Source organism: Nanorana parkeri, unplaced genomic scaffold (genome assembly GCF_000935625.1).
Source record: "Nanorana parkeri isolate BGI_ZX_2015 unplaced genomic scaffold, ASM93562v1 scaffold1532, whole genome shotgun sequence".
NCBI lineage: Eukaryota > Metazoa > Chordata > Amphibia > Anura > Dicroglossidae > Nanorana > Nanorana parkeri.
This window is the reverse complement of record NW_017307800.1, coordinates 156,409-171,717: the sequence shown is the minus strand read 5'-3', so window position 1 is coordinate 171,717 and position 15,309 is coordinate 156,409.

The window sequence follows — 15,309 nt, the reverse complement described above, 5'->3', positions numbered from 1 at the left end:
GACCCTGCAGTCAGCCGGATTTCAGGGGGGCTGTGCAGGATCTGTGGTGGGCTTTGCAGGCTGCAGAGCCCCCCACAGATCCTGCAAAGCCCCCACAGCTCCTTCAAAGACCCCTACAGACCCTGCAGTCTGCCGGATCTTACGGGGGGCTGTGCAGGATATGTGGTGGACTTTGCAGGCTGCTAAGCCCCCTACGGATCCTGCAAAGCCCCTCACAGATCCTGCAAAGCCCCCCACAGATCCTGCAGAGACCCCCTGAGACCCTGCAGAGACACCCTGAGACCCTGCAGTCTGCCGGATCTCAGGGGGGCTGTGCAGGATCTGTGGTGGGCTTTGCAGGCTGCAGAGCCCCCCACAGATCCTGCAAAGCCCCCACAGCTCCTTCAAAGACCCCTACAGACCCTGCAGTCTGCCGGATCTCAGGGGGGCTGTGCAGGATCTGTGGTGGGCTTTGCAGGCTGCAGAGCCCCCCACAGATCCTGCAAAGCCCCCACAGCTCCTTCAAAGACCCCTACAGACCCTGCAGTCTGCCGGATCTTACGGGGGGCTGTGCAGGATATGTGGTGGACTTTGCAGGCTGCTAAGCCCCCTACGGATCCTGCAAAGCCCCTCACAGATCCTGCAAAGCCCCCCACAGATCCTGCAGAGACCCCACAGATCCTGCTGAGACCCTGCAGTCTGTCGGATCTCAGGGGGGCTGTGCAGAATCTATGCTGGGCCCTGCCAGCATAGTTATCCTCCTACCTGGCACAGGTAGGAGGATGACAAGCCTTCTCCACTGCCTCGGCATCCAATGGTCTCCGCCCCCTACTGCTCTGTCCCCCGTCTCCTCCTGCTCCCCCGCCCGCCGCTTCTTCCCCGTTCACATTAGGCAGCCAGGCTGCCGGTTTTTGTGCAGCCCGTCTGCCTAAATGTTTTAAGGGGCGGCATTTTTGCCGCTCCCCTGGAATCTGCCGCTCGAGGCAAACCCCTTGTTTGCCTCGCGGCAGATACGCCCCTGCCTAATAGAACATCAAAGCAATCCAAAAATCAGACTTGTCTCAAAATCTTGCTATTGCTATTTACCCAACATAAATTTACATTAGGGTTTAGAGCTTGCACTCACCTGCATTCCTTGCACATATACCTGTGCACATCCATCTCCAACAGTTTAGGGGTGACCACTACTGGTCGTACCTCTGTATCAGTGTACGAGGTCTTCCACTCCTTTGGCACAAATGGTGGGGCTTTCCCACTGCACAAAATACCCTCCTGGTAATGAAGAGCAGACTTGTACTCACACACAATAACATAGCAAAAAAGCAAATATTACTAGTATGTAGACCTTCTTAGATACACCAAACTAGGCCACAAGTACAAAATGGGATCTAACAATGATAAAAAAATGATAACCTGTTGTTGTTACCTGGTCAAGTGGTGGCAACCTGATCCTCTGAGGAGCTCTATAATGTGACAGAATTTGCGAGTGACCCTCCTGTAGTACTGATCTGAAAATGAATATTTAAACTGTTCACTGGAAATCGTACATCAAGTAATTCATTTAAGATGTTCAAAGACATACTTATAAAGTTGATAAAAACTCATATAATGTTGTTAAGTTGTAAGTACCAGCATCCCAACTACATTGTATTACCATCAACTTTGTATTATGAAATGGGACTTTACATTCCAGGACTTACAACAGTACAAGCATTAAGAGACCGTTCACATTGAGCGGTTCGCAAATCGCGCGTTTGTCGCGCGCTTTGCATTTTGTGCGATATCGCGCGCTTTGCATTTTGTGCGATATCGCGCGCTTTGCATTTTGTGCGATATCGCGCGCTTTGCATTTTGTGCGATATCGCGCGATTTGCATTTTGTGCGATATCGCGCGATTTGTCGCGCGATATCGTGCAAATGCTTGCATTGAGCAAGCTTGAATCGCGGCTAAATCCGCTCCAAAAAGGGTCCTGCTGTAGCGACACACGACCCGCGACAGTGGGACCCTTTGCCCTATTGAGAAGCATTGGAAAGCGATATCGCGCGATAAATTGCCGCTATATCGCAGGAATTACCGCGCGATAAATCGCTCAATGTGAACGGGCGATTTATCGCGCGGAAGACAAAAATATAAAATGTATAGCAATTTATTGCATACAAATTGATAAAAGCACAGATATAAAAAGAAATGGTGTATGATAACCTCATAATGTAAAAATCTTGATAAATGTGTATACATCATGGCCATGGCATATACCCCTAATTTGGTCCTTAATATCAAACATAGGCCAGTAATAGCTTGCTTGTGCAAGGACGTTTTGTTGAGCAGGTTTGCTTCCTCAGCACCTCACAATACACTGGCACTAGATGGACTTTATCTGATAAATTCCATATAGTGGTGGCCCCAAAACGTGATATGCATATTATGTCTCAATTAGAAACATTAAATCAAGCTTTTCCCAAAATAATTGTGTGCAACCAATAACATACGTGAGGGTTCCCAAAGTCACCAAAACAGAAATCTGTGGCCAAAGATCTTATGAGAACACAGCAAAAGAGGATGTAATGGCCTACCATGCGGCCACATGACCAAGCATAGTCCACAAGAGACTCCAATGGACTATGCGGGACCATACATGTTCAGCAACTACATTCGCTTTTGTTTATAGAGTGCATGTTATGGCTGCATGAATGAATGCAATACATTACTATATATTTTATATTTTAATGCTTTATTGACATTTTGTGTGATATTGCTTAAAATGTACAAACACATAGTGCAACACATAGTCCCAGATCAGTATGGGAGTTCCAGAGATTTAAAGGCTACCACTTAAAACTTTGGACTTTTTGTAAAGATTGTAAATATAATGTTTTTTGTACCGCTGATCTTTTTTGTACCGCTGACAGCCATAATAAAACTGATTTTTTGTTTTTGATTTTATCTTGTACAATCTTATTTTTGTAATTAAATACATACAAGATCCATTAAACAGTGTTTTTGTAATGCTGCAGTAAAATGCCCCCCCAGAAAGTCCCCCTTCCCTGAGTGTTTCAGTACTTAATTGCAACACTTCATACCACACAGAACATTTTTCAAGAATGAATTTTGTGCATGTTATGAATTGATGTAATTTTTCAGCATAATTTTTGTTTAAAATACTTGCTGGCATATTTAAGTATTACCTTCCAGACCAAGACAGCACAGGTTTAATCAGAAAAATCCCGCTGTCTTCTTGAACTCCTTGTAAGATCTGGTTGAGAGATATGGAAAGATTCAGCTTCTCCTGTTGACTCTGCTCTCTGCTTTCTTTCCAGCGAAGAAAAACCTAAAGCATGGACAGCAAACAGTTTCACACCCAGGCTAGTTTCACACCCAGGCTAAATCCGCGCGATATTGCACAAAACAGAGATTTGCATTCGCATTCAAGTCTATCTAAGCTGTTCACACCTTTGTGATTTGTTGCGCGGTAGTAATTGCCTGTCGTGCAAAAAGGTGCAGGAGCTATTTTTGAGCGGTTGTCGTGCAGTTTGGGTCCCATATACATCTCTATGCATTGAAAACCGTGTGACAACTGCAGTGTCGAAAATGTCCTAAAGTAGGTTCCCAGCACCAAAAAGTGAACTACTATTCTATGGGTTCCATTAACATAATATAGAGGGATTAAACATTGGAAATACTCTATAGCTGAACTAAACTTTTTTGCAGTCCTCATCAATAGAGCATATAAGAGTCAGAGCATCTATGAAGCTGTTAGTGTCCTCATTGGGCAGATTTCTCCTCATTTATAGTCCAGATGACACCAGGACAAGAAATGAGAGAGTATTGGTGTCACAGCAAGACACAAAAAACAATGAAAACTGAACAGATGTTTAGTTGCTAATCACTTCCAGATGCCATCACTTCCTGCCTAGGGTCAAGTTGTCCTTCCAGTCACCCCGGAAATTAGAAACGAATTAGGAAATTACATTAAATATCTCCAGTAGGAACATAAATAACAATAGAAACAAAACAAAGGTTGTAACCCTTCCACCCTCTATATAAAACCTTAAAACAGAAAATATATTGCCTAAAGTTGAACTTTAATATCTGAAAGCAAGTTGAGCATTACTACCTGTTGTTTCAGTACTTTTATCTTCGACAGGGCAGGTTTGATGTGTGGTCTGGTAAGACAACGTCTTTGTAAGTGGTTCTCAGCTTTGTTCCAGGAAATATACTGCACATATCCTGAAGCAAGGGAACGCAATCGCTCCTGGCGCAGTCTACGGTACTCTGACATCACTCTACTGGCATCCTATAGAGAAAGGAGGGTGAGCACAATGGATTTCATACAATATTCTTGCAACACCTTGACAATCTTACCTGGTATGCATGAAGTGGTATCTTGTCCTGGTCACTTGCCCGCTGCAATACCCGTCTGTTGTGTTCTTCATTAAGACGGGTAAATATTGACGTGTGTGTACTGGCCGAGTTGCTGCCAGGGGAAAGTCTGCTCTATGCACAAATTCAAAAAGTTTAGTAAATTAGATCTTTATGTAGTATCTGAAAATAAAAACTAGTGCCGTGCTTCTCAGAAACATCATTGCTATTTTATTGATCATTCTCTTTAATGAATTATAATATTCTACTTCTAAATCAAAGAACCATGGCATAGCTATATAAACACCACAATATTACTCTTGGCGGCTCTGCAGTCAGAAGCCTGGGGCTCTCTCCTATTTTCTCACACATACATACCGTAATACTGCAAATTCTGAAACTCTGGTTGTTCATGGGTTGAGCTGAATATAAGGACAGCACATGCCACCAATAAGGTCATATTACAGTTACTGTGAAAAAACGTATTTCTCTTCCAACTTTACCTACACCAAACTAAAGTATACACAGTCTTTGTTGAACAGCTGCTCAACAGCATCACAAATAGGGTTTCAGCCACATTACATGATTTTCAGCCATTTAGGTCTAAGTTTTGCTAATCATCAGTCTTGTATGAGCACCTTAGAATGAAACCTCAGGCAAGCAGCTAAATATAGTGTTTTAATACACATACTGTATGTTTACTATTTTACTGGTTAAACTATTTGTAATTCTGCACAGCCAGCCCTACACTTCTGCCATACTGCACAGCCATATAGGTGACACCACTGGTTCAGCTATGTGTTCAATGGACAAGGAACTAGCATCATCTTCCCTATGCAATCAACAGGAAGAAGATCCAGGACATCATACGACTGAACCAGTGAGGTTTGCTATACAGCAGAGAATCACAATCTTATCTGACACACTTTGGTATTGTATTGAACGTTCAGCCTACTTGCTGCATCGGTGTATGAATAATCAAGGAGATTAATCATTTTTATTTGCTGCATATACTGAGCAGTATGGATTGTGTATAAGGTTTGTATAACATCAAAAGTAATCTGAGATGTATTTAGCACAGTGCAGCATACTACAATTTGTTTTCTTTAGGATCGATTTACAAAGCTTTAACACAAGAATAAGTATCTTGAATTTATAAACAAAAAAAAAAATATTTTTTTTTTTTTTTTTTTAGTCATGTGACTGTCATTTTCAAATTTCATTGGATTTAAATGAAAATAACTGTCATTTAAAAAAAAAAAAAATTGTACCTTTATCCTGGTGTGTTGGCTTTGTGAATTTGCGGTACTCCTTTTAGGGTTCGTTTGCACCACATCAGTTGAGCTGCGTACGGTCTGCACAGAGAAATGCAGGCTCAAGACCCGGACACATGAAAAAAATGACTTTCTATATGCCTTGTTCCCAGCATAATGCTGCGTTTTGAGGTGGGTTGCAGTGCATTGCCTACAAATGCAGACATGCAGAAATGCAGCACTGCACCCCACCCTATTTTTCTGAATGTCCCTGCACCACAGCTCTGCTATCGTGCATAGTAGTGAATGAAATTTCATTCTGTAACAACAAAACACTACCCCTCACCGCCCCTACACAACGGACACCAGCCCTCATCATTTTTAGCATGCAGGCTGGTGTGACTGAGCCATTAGCCCTCGTTCACACCTGACCGTTTTGTAGGGCGTTCTACGCTCGACGAATGCTCTACAAAACGGTCAAAAATATAAATTGCATTGTAGTCAAGGCCCTCGTTCCCACCTTGGCGTATTTCCGCCCGTCCCTAACTCCCTACAAAACGGCCCACGCCTGAAAAGGTCCCGGGACTACTTTGGGCCGTTTTGTAGGGCGTTTGCCATTGGGATACAGCCAAGTAGCCTTTGGAATCGCGCAACTTTTTTACCGCTAATCGCGGTAAATACGCCTAGGTGTGAATGAGGCCTTACAGTTGCTGCTATGATTTTTCAATGTGCCTGAACCTTTTGTTCCTGTAAATCACAAGATTGGCATAAGGAAAACCAATTGTTTTTGGCAAGGAAAATATTAAATATATACTGTACGTATGTGTGTAGTATATCTGGTATGCATCACTGACAATTTGCAAGAAATTTCTAACATGTACAAAGACCTTACTTACTGGAATACCAATTGAATGTTGGTGAACAGCATATGTGTGTCTGACCGGCAAATGGCTAAAAGTAGAAATTTGGAAGAAAAAAACAAACTCTTTTACAAATACTTTAAAAATATTTAAGCTGAATAAACTAAATGTATTTGGTGTTCTATGATGATAAGTTTATTGTTCCTATCCAGGAAGAGTAATAATCTGCTTAACCAAAGTATATACTATTACTGTAAAGGTTTTCAAAATGAAACATTATACAGAATTTCACAAAATTGCAAACCTGTCAGTCTGAGTTCCCATGTTTCTGTGTATTGTATCCACACTTTGTGCAGGTTCGTCAGCTGTCTGCTTGTGTTCATCACTTTTTGAGGCAGATTGCAGTAAACTGTTCAGCACTATAGGGAACATAAGGATTCACGTACCAAGCATGGAGTAACACAAAGTGATATGAATTGGCTGCACAAGTGACTAGGCCAAACAAAGATGACTGCCTAGGTGTACATACATAATAATAAAGAGGGTCTCAATGCATGTTTAATCAATAATGTAACTACTACTACAAGTGTGAGTGTCCAAGCTAAGTGCAAGTTGCATAATCTTGTACCACTGGCATTAAAATGGTCAAAGTATATCTAATATGGATAAAAGTATTCAAGTGCAAAATTAAGGAAAAACCTGGTTTCCTTCTTAACCAGGTTTCAAATAGCAACTTTTTCAAAGTCCTTATTTGCATAAAAGGAATCCCTCCCACCCGACAAATAACAATCCACAGGCATGCTAATAAGTTGTTTAGGCATTGGGCATTGCACTATGGGATAGACACAGAGGAAGGATGTCCCTAATTCCTACTATAACATACATGTGGAGAAACTGAGGGGAAATGAGGGCTCTGGGTGGCGATTAAGGCACAAATTCTGAAGCTAGAAGTATAAGCTGTCTGTTTATGTTGTCATCTGCCTACTTTTGCTGTTAGTTGAGTGGTAATATTATCCCCATAGACTGGCTTTTTTCTTGTAGTCTACAAGTAGACTGGAAGATCAATGAAACACCTGTGTTGGTTATATCACAATTTAGTGATAAGCTATTTCGATATTTCTTTTATTAAAAGCTGATCACCACCATAGTGCTTGAGAGGCACATTCTTGTCTTTCATTAAGGACTCTTTTCCAACATAGAAATTACCATTCTCACAAAACCTGCGGCCATTGGGGGCCACATATATAGCTCCATGTCCAGGGATTATCAAAGTTTAGCATGTGACATAATCAGAATCAATGCAAATTACATATTATAACAAAGTGACTGAATACATCTCAAGTGCTAACAAATCTGCAAAACACACAGGGCATAGAATAAAAAAAACATAATTAAAAAAAGGGGAGACCAGGCCATCCCATTTCAAATGCTAACCAATGCTACCATTGTCTCCAGCCATCGGGACTATATGGTGTAAAATGTATGCATTGAATTGCGCAAATTGCGCAAATTCTTGGTGTATTTTTCAAAGGAAATACAATTGTTAAGCTCTGGTAGCCTGTTCCCCTTGAATGGTGGGGATGTTGACTTCTATTCAGAAGCCAACATTCTTTGAGCAATAAATAGTTCTCTGGACCATGTCAGGGAGACATTCTCGTCTAATAGGGAGGTATCATAATACCCCCGGAAACATTTAGATTAACACCAAGGATGTGATTAACACCAAGGACTCTTATAACATTGGCATTGTAAGATCATATCTTTACAGAAACCCACAAGATTGGCTCTAAATGGTTCCAATCCAAAGTCTATTTGTTGCTCTACCACAAATGTTGTTTTGCATGCTTATGCAAAGGATTTACCTTCTGGCAAGTGGTTAAGATGCATAAGATTCCTGGATATTTCATCTTCATTATGGTCTATTACTCCTGCTGTTAAACCATCTACTAAAGAATAAAAGCCTATGGAAGCAGATTAAACAGAATTGAAAACAAGTAAACCATAGGGAATAAGCATGAACTTGACATTTTACAAAGAGAGTATGAAAGGCATATTGCTACAGAATACATTTTAATGGGTTACTCACCTTTATTCATAAGCAGGTTTTTTATTTCTTGGACACATGTATGCAATCTTTCTGAAAAATTCCACATTTGTGCAGCGCTATGCTCACTGTTCAGGCTTTTCCCACTTTGCACATTTGCCAGTTCTGTATATGATGCCTGCAACTGTACCAACAGACACCCTAAAAACAGTTCTTAATCTTTTTGTGCTTTATCTGTCACGCAACTGCATTTTTAACAAATATTGCTTGTTCTTATTGCTAAAAAAAAGTGCTACCTACAGCTCTATGTAGAGTTATGAGTAAAAGACAGTATTTATCACAACCAAATTGATGTAAATAATATTCTGAGGAAAAAAAGAGAGTCCATCAATTTAGTTGGAATCATAAGTATATAGTAGAAAGTTTCAATTCACAAAGCAGTTTCCTTTACTTTAATGGCTAGTAGTCTGATGCATAAAACACAGAAATGTAGCAAAGACACAAATACCTTTTTCCTTTCTATTTCTTCAAAATCTTCATACAGAAGGATACAGGAGGATCCTGCTGAGTCAACTACAAATGAAGCACACGTAGAGTAGAAAAAAATATTTCTTTGCTCTTGATGTATAATCTATTACAGTTATCGGATCTTATGTTTTTGTAATTTATGTGGGAATATGACAATGTTTGATACGAAATCCTGTATTGAAATCATCACACTTTGACATTGATGGACAATTAATTAAACATTCAGCATTCTATCTTTGTTGAATAAGTCATTATACTCTTGATATGTAATAAAAGAAAACGATACCTCTATGTCCTACGGGGTCAGTGACGGTATAATGGCTTGTTTCAGCAGGCGCAACAGGTGATTCAGTAGTAATAATGTCTTCAGTTTTGGTAATCACACTGTGCAAAGCTAGCGATGTCATTGGAAGTAAGCTGTCAGTTTGAGGAGAGGGTGACTCGGTAAGGTTACTTTGTACAGAAAAAGATGTAAGCACTTCAGTATTGTTAGGTTCCGGTGTTGATTTTCTAAGATGTGACTCTTGACTGGAGGATGACATAGAAACATTATTCAAATCTAAAGAAGTAGAAAGTGACACAGCAGTGTTGGATGCAGGAGGAACAAATTGTACACCCTCTTCCGGTTTGGAAGATAGTATAAAATATGTATTTTCAACAGTTTCAGGTGATAATGTCATTAAATGGGAATCTTTGTTGGGTCTATGAATTATTGTTAAAAAGTCTGTGTCCTCAGCAGGCATCAGATGTGCAGTGATCTGACTGTTACTGCTGCTAGTTGGGGAAGAATGTTGTCTCTCATCAGATGCTGCAATAGGACTAATATATTCTTCCTCCAGAGCTACTGACAATAGATGATGGTTGTTTTCATCAGGCTCTTGACAGGATTTACCAACATGAGGTTCATTAACAAGCACAGGCAATAAAGGCATAATATCTGTTATCTGCTCTTTAACTGTCTGTGATAACACAGACTCATCCACGCTTTCTGCCATTTGAGGTACATTGAGATGATCAGACTTGTCTTCATTTGATATCAGGTTCTCTTCAGATATAAAAGACACGGAGCTAGTCTCTGTACTTGCTTGAGAGACATCACTGGCTTTCTCAGGCTCTGTTGCAGATATATTACCTCCCATACTGTTATTCAGTTTAAATATATTACCTGGTTCTTCAGGTGATATGTTACCATCATGTATTGGTGGTGGTGAATCACTAGGTTGGCTGTTCTCAGATGAAGGATAAGATGTAGGAACTGCATCACCCTCTTTTACTTTAACTGACAAAGTAACAGAATTGTCCTCATTCACCGCAGCTGATAGTGTTGCGTCTGAAGGGTTCTCATCAAATACTTGTAAACAGGGAAAAGGCTCCTCACTTTCTGTGGCACTCTTATCAGTATCTGTGACTTGGAGCTCCATTTCAGATGCCCACCTTTCAGTGTCTTCACTGATAAAGTCCTACCAAATGTACGAAAGGTATAGACAATAAAAAAAATACATTATTTGGGAAAATATATCAAGAAAACATACAGTAGCAGGCCTTACTATAAATGAGAATGAGGAGTGTTAAGGTGCCCATACACCTTACAACCATCGCAAGACTTTTGTCTTGCGATGGTTGTAAGCTAATTAAAAGCTCGTACAATCAGCCCATCTTGGACAGGCAGATCGTACTTGCGATCATCGCAAGCCCGCCCCCCCTGAGGGACGGGCTTGCAATGACTGCAATGAGGGGCGGGCTTCCGATGACTGCGTAACGGGCAGTGCGCCCGGGCGCACCCCGGCCTGTTCAGCAGTTGTGGAACAAGCAGGCCACTACCCCGCCGAGAATCGTATGATTATCGGCGGGTTTTAAAGCCTGCTTGTTCGACGTAAGACGTGCGACCGTACAGTAGAAACGGTCGCACGCCTTCCATATACTTTGCGATTATCGTACGATAATTGTACAGTATATGGGCACCTTTGGAATGATGAGAGTAAGGGTTGTGCATAGTGGCCTTAAACTATTGGCACTCCTTTCAACAAGATCAATAGCAGCAACATTTATTTCAGTGACATTATAGTGACATAGTGTATCAAAACCCAAAAACTGCACAGAGAGAGGTAAGGGGTTTGAACCTCTGTGATGTTTTTATTACTGTCTGTGGAAGATTCTCATGGTGATCATTGTAACTGGGACTGAAAGTGATAGAAAGAAATTGCACTTTTGAGTTGTTGTCAAAACGGGAATAAAGGTAAAATCTCTCAATAGTGGCACTTGTTCCAGGGGTTACTTTTGTTCGTAGCCACTTCCAAGCTCACTTCCATAATAAGCTATGGGGGGTTTTCACAAAAGGGTGAAGAGTCCTATCTTCTCCAAACTCTTCACCCTTTTGTGAATAACCCCCTATTTCAATACTTTTTAGTAAACTAAGCATGAGATTGTAGTCCATCACAGGAGTGAGGTAGAGCAGTGGGAACTTTACAACACACACGGGGAACAAAGGTAGCCACCCCCCAAGAGGAAGGACAGTGTCATTACCAGAGGCGTAACTAGTGACCTCAGGGCCCTGGTGCAAGAATCCATGAAGGCCCCCCCCTCCCCCAAGAAAAAGATTAGATACTTTGAATACCTCTTCCATGTCCCCAGCTTCCCCCCTTCTCGTCCCCAGCTCCCTGACCCCACACTCTCCTCTCACATGTCCCCTTCATAATCTCAGCTCCCTATAATTCCCTCTTCGTGTCAGCAGCATGCCTCTGACACCCAGGCAGTTGGAGCTTTCCATAGAACACAGGCAGTTCTACGGTCGGCAGCAGTTCTGTGTGATGAGGTGAGGGGGCAGGGATAACCCGCTTCCCACTCATTGGCTGCTGCGCCGGCTCGATCATTCTTCACGCTGCATCCGGAACAAGGTGAGGGGAGCAGCATGAAGCATTCAGGGCCCAGGACAGGAGGAAGAGGTCCCGGTAATGATATTAGCGGTTACCGGGATATTAAATATCCTGGTAATCAGCGGTTACTACGGGCCCCATCCTCCTGTCCTGGGCCCCCTCTGAGTGGCGGAACTCCAGTGCCCGGTCGCAGCTGCGACCTTTGCGACCCTGGTAGTTCCGCCACTGGTCATCACCAATTCAGAGATGATTTGAGGATCTGGTGCTGAGTGATGCACACATAAGTTAAATTTTCTTAAAAGTTACGGTACTTTTAAGAATGTATTGAATGTATTTTACTTGAATGTATTTTTAAGATATAACTCCTAAGTTTAGTGTCAGTTTAAATTGTCTTGTAGCTAAGGGTAAACAGGCCCAGTCCTTACTAAGAAAGTATTGATACAGCAAGCCTTTAATGGGTAACTAGCTATCAAACCCAATTTCTGGGTGTTTCACATTCTAATACAATGGAAAAGAGTTCCGTGATTCCCAGAACAAAATTTTTACTTACTGTAATGACAGCTTCCTCAGCTGTCTCCATAAAGTTATTTACATTTTTCTCCTCTTCAGAGATGACTGAAATGTCTTCATCTTCACCCATGGAATCTAAGATTTCCCACTTAGTGAAAAAGGTGAAAATAGCAGTGTAAGAAATACCCAAAGGATTATTGACAAATTTGATGGAGCATGGCAATAATAAACATTAAAGTCTATCTATCTAGTTTTGTATAGAGAATGGAAAGTATGAGTATTAGAATCCATGTCATGCTCTTTGTGTTGACTGTGGCCCCAGTCAAGAGCTTTTCTCTATTTTCCTATGATGCTGAGCATGTTGTCAGTGTTGATCGTTCATCTGAGGAACTGGCCAAAAGCATGGTGAGCACTATTTTGTACTTGTGGATACCCTTATAACACCCGGGATTAAACTAGGATATTCCAGCAAAATCAAGTGAAGCAAAACAAAACTGTATTGAGTTAATAGAGCTTTAGGATACCTACTGTATATCATGAGAGTTATATACCTGTGTACTGGCATCTGTCAACTGTTCACTGTTTGCAGCTTCTTGACCTTCAAGCTCCTTTAGTTGTCTCTCCTGTCTCCTCAGTTCAGCCTCAAGCAGACTTTGCTGCACTGCTGTCTCATCCTGCAGGGTTTGCAGGCTTTTCTAGTGACAGAAAATCAAAGTCTGTGAACAACATTATATGCATGAGTATAATCTTACAGTTCATCTAATATTAATGTAATACATTCATCTTTAAAATAATCTTACAATTATCATGAACTAGCAACACAGATGTACATTCAGCTGCTCTTTATAAAAATTAACAAAAGACTGCAGCCACTGGTAAAGCACATTAGTTACAAAGTGAAATACTTCCTCTATGTGGAATCTTCCATTCTCTTACTGAATGGTCCACATATTTTGTTTATGTTGAATTAAGCAACCCTATATAGGACAGTTACACCTATGAGCTACGTGGTGTTAACCTATGTGTGGCACAATTTCATTATCAGTATTTGTTATTATTTTCTAATCAAATGGAATTCTGAAAACCTTTGTTTTCCTTTATTACAGACAAGTTATTAAATCTGTAATAAAATGGTTTATGTTGTATTCTGCTCTTTAGTCCAATGCAGTCTCTGAGATAAGAGTGTTCAGCATGCTGAGTAATAATTTCATTATGTTCTCAGTTACCTACTTTTGTGACTTCCAACTGACTTTTAACATGCTGGATCTCCAGAAACCTTCTTTCATTTTGTGTCACTAATTCTTTCATCTGTTTGTCTTTGTAGGTTAGGTCTATGATGAAGGAACATTATTCAAAGAGTGTTAGAGCAAACAAATATATATTGCCCAGCAAAGTATTTCTTTACATCTTTGCCCAAGTACTTACAGTCATCATGTTTTTAAATAGCTCTAACTCTCTCATTTCTGCTTCCATGAACTTCCTGTCCCGTACAAGATCACAAGGGACAGCACAGTCTCCAGCAGCCACCCATCTACTGCTTGGAGACAGGATAGAGGGAGTAGGGAGGAAAGAGGACAGAGGCAGCAGAATTGGGGATCGGGGGAGAGGAGTGGCTTGCCTTGCTGTGCCTGTGTGTCTGTGGAGTCTGGAGTAGATTCCATCATTACTCCTTCCCGATAAACCCATTGTATGGGTGCTAAACTGACTGTGGATAGCACAGCTGAAGTTAGGATAAATGCAGCCACTAGCGCACCAGAGCAGTGGCGTCTTGTCATTTTGGTGTCACCCCTCCAATGGTGTCACCCGGGTGCGGCCCGCACCCCCCTCACCACCCTTGTGACGCCACTGCACCAGAGTCAAAAGTCCCCAAAAAGTTTTTTATTGACACATGTGCATCTTGTCACAATACAAAGGCAATGTTTCAGGGCTACTCAGGATCCCTTCATCAGACAGTATGAAAGTATGATGAGCTTGATTGAGTGCACCGGCACTGTTTGGGGACACTCATACCAGCAGCCGTGCAGTTGAGCACAGCTGTGAACATACACTAAAACAAGATATCAGGGTCAGTGCTCAGGGGACCAGTTGACTGTGCAGGAAACTAAAACTTTTAAACATGAAGGCTCAGCATCCATTGTCAGTGATTCAATAAGCATTTGAAAAAGCTTAAAATTAGGGATGCACCGATTTCGATACTAGTATCGGCATCAGTGCTGATACCGAGTAAATGCTCCCGATGCTTATCCCGATACCGGAACTTCCAATCAGGAAGCCAGGTGACATGTAATGACTCGCCACCCGGCTTCCAGATTGGTCCAGAAGCTGGCCAATTAGGAAGCTGTGGTGGCGGGTCATTAACAGCCCCCATGCTTCCTGATTGGCCAGAAAGTCGGCTTCATGCTTCCTCGTCACCTGGTGATGAAGGAGCATGGAGCTGGCTTCCTGGCTAATCAGGAAGCCGGGTGACCATTCATTATACGCCACCTCGCGTCCTTAATGGGACTTCCGGCATCGGTATCGGCGAGTACCCAAAAAAATAATGTACGGATGGATGATGCCAGAGCAGATCAGAAATAAAAGGTGTGATGCTGTAGGCATTCTCTTATGGGGCACACATATTACAATTGTTGAAAATTGTTACTAAAATAATAGTTATTTGGTTTCCATCAAAATAACTTTTGTAACATTCAGTGCCATAGGTGGGCTATAAGGATTGGTAATCAACTTCATGATCAGTCACTGTAGTCTACACTTAATCCTTTGCATTATGTTACCGTTACACATCAAAGCATGAGAGTATAATTCAAACATTGTTATTTAATGATTAATATGTAATATGATTCTTCAGGTTCAAGTACAAAAGGAAACATCAAATATCAAACTTGGTAAACATTCACTTGGC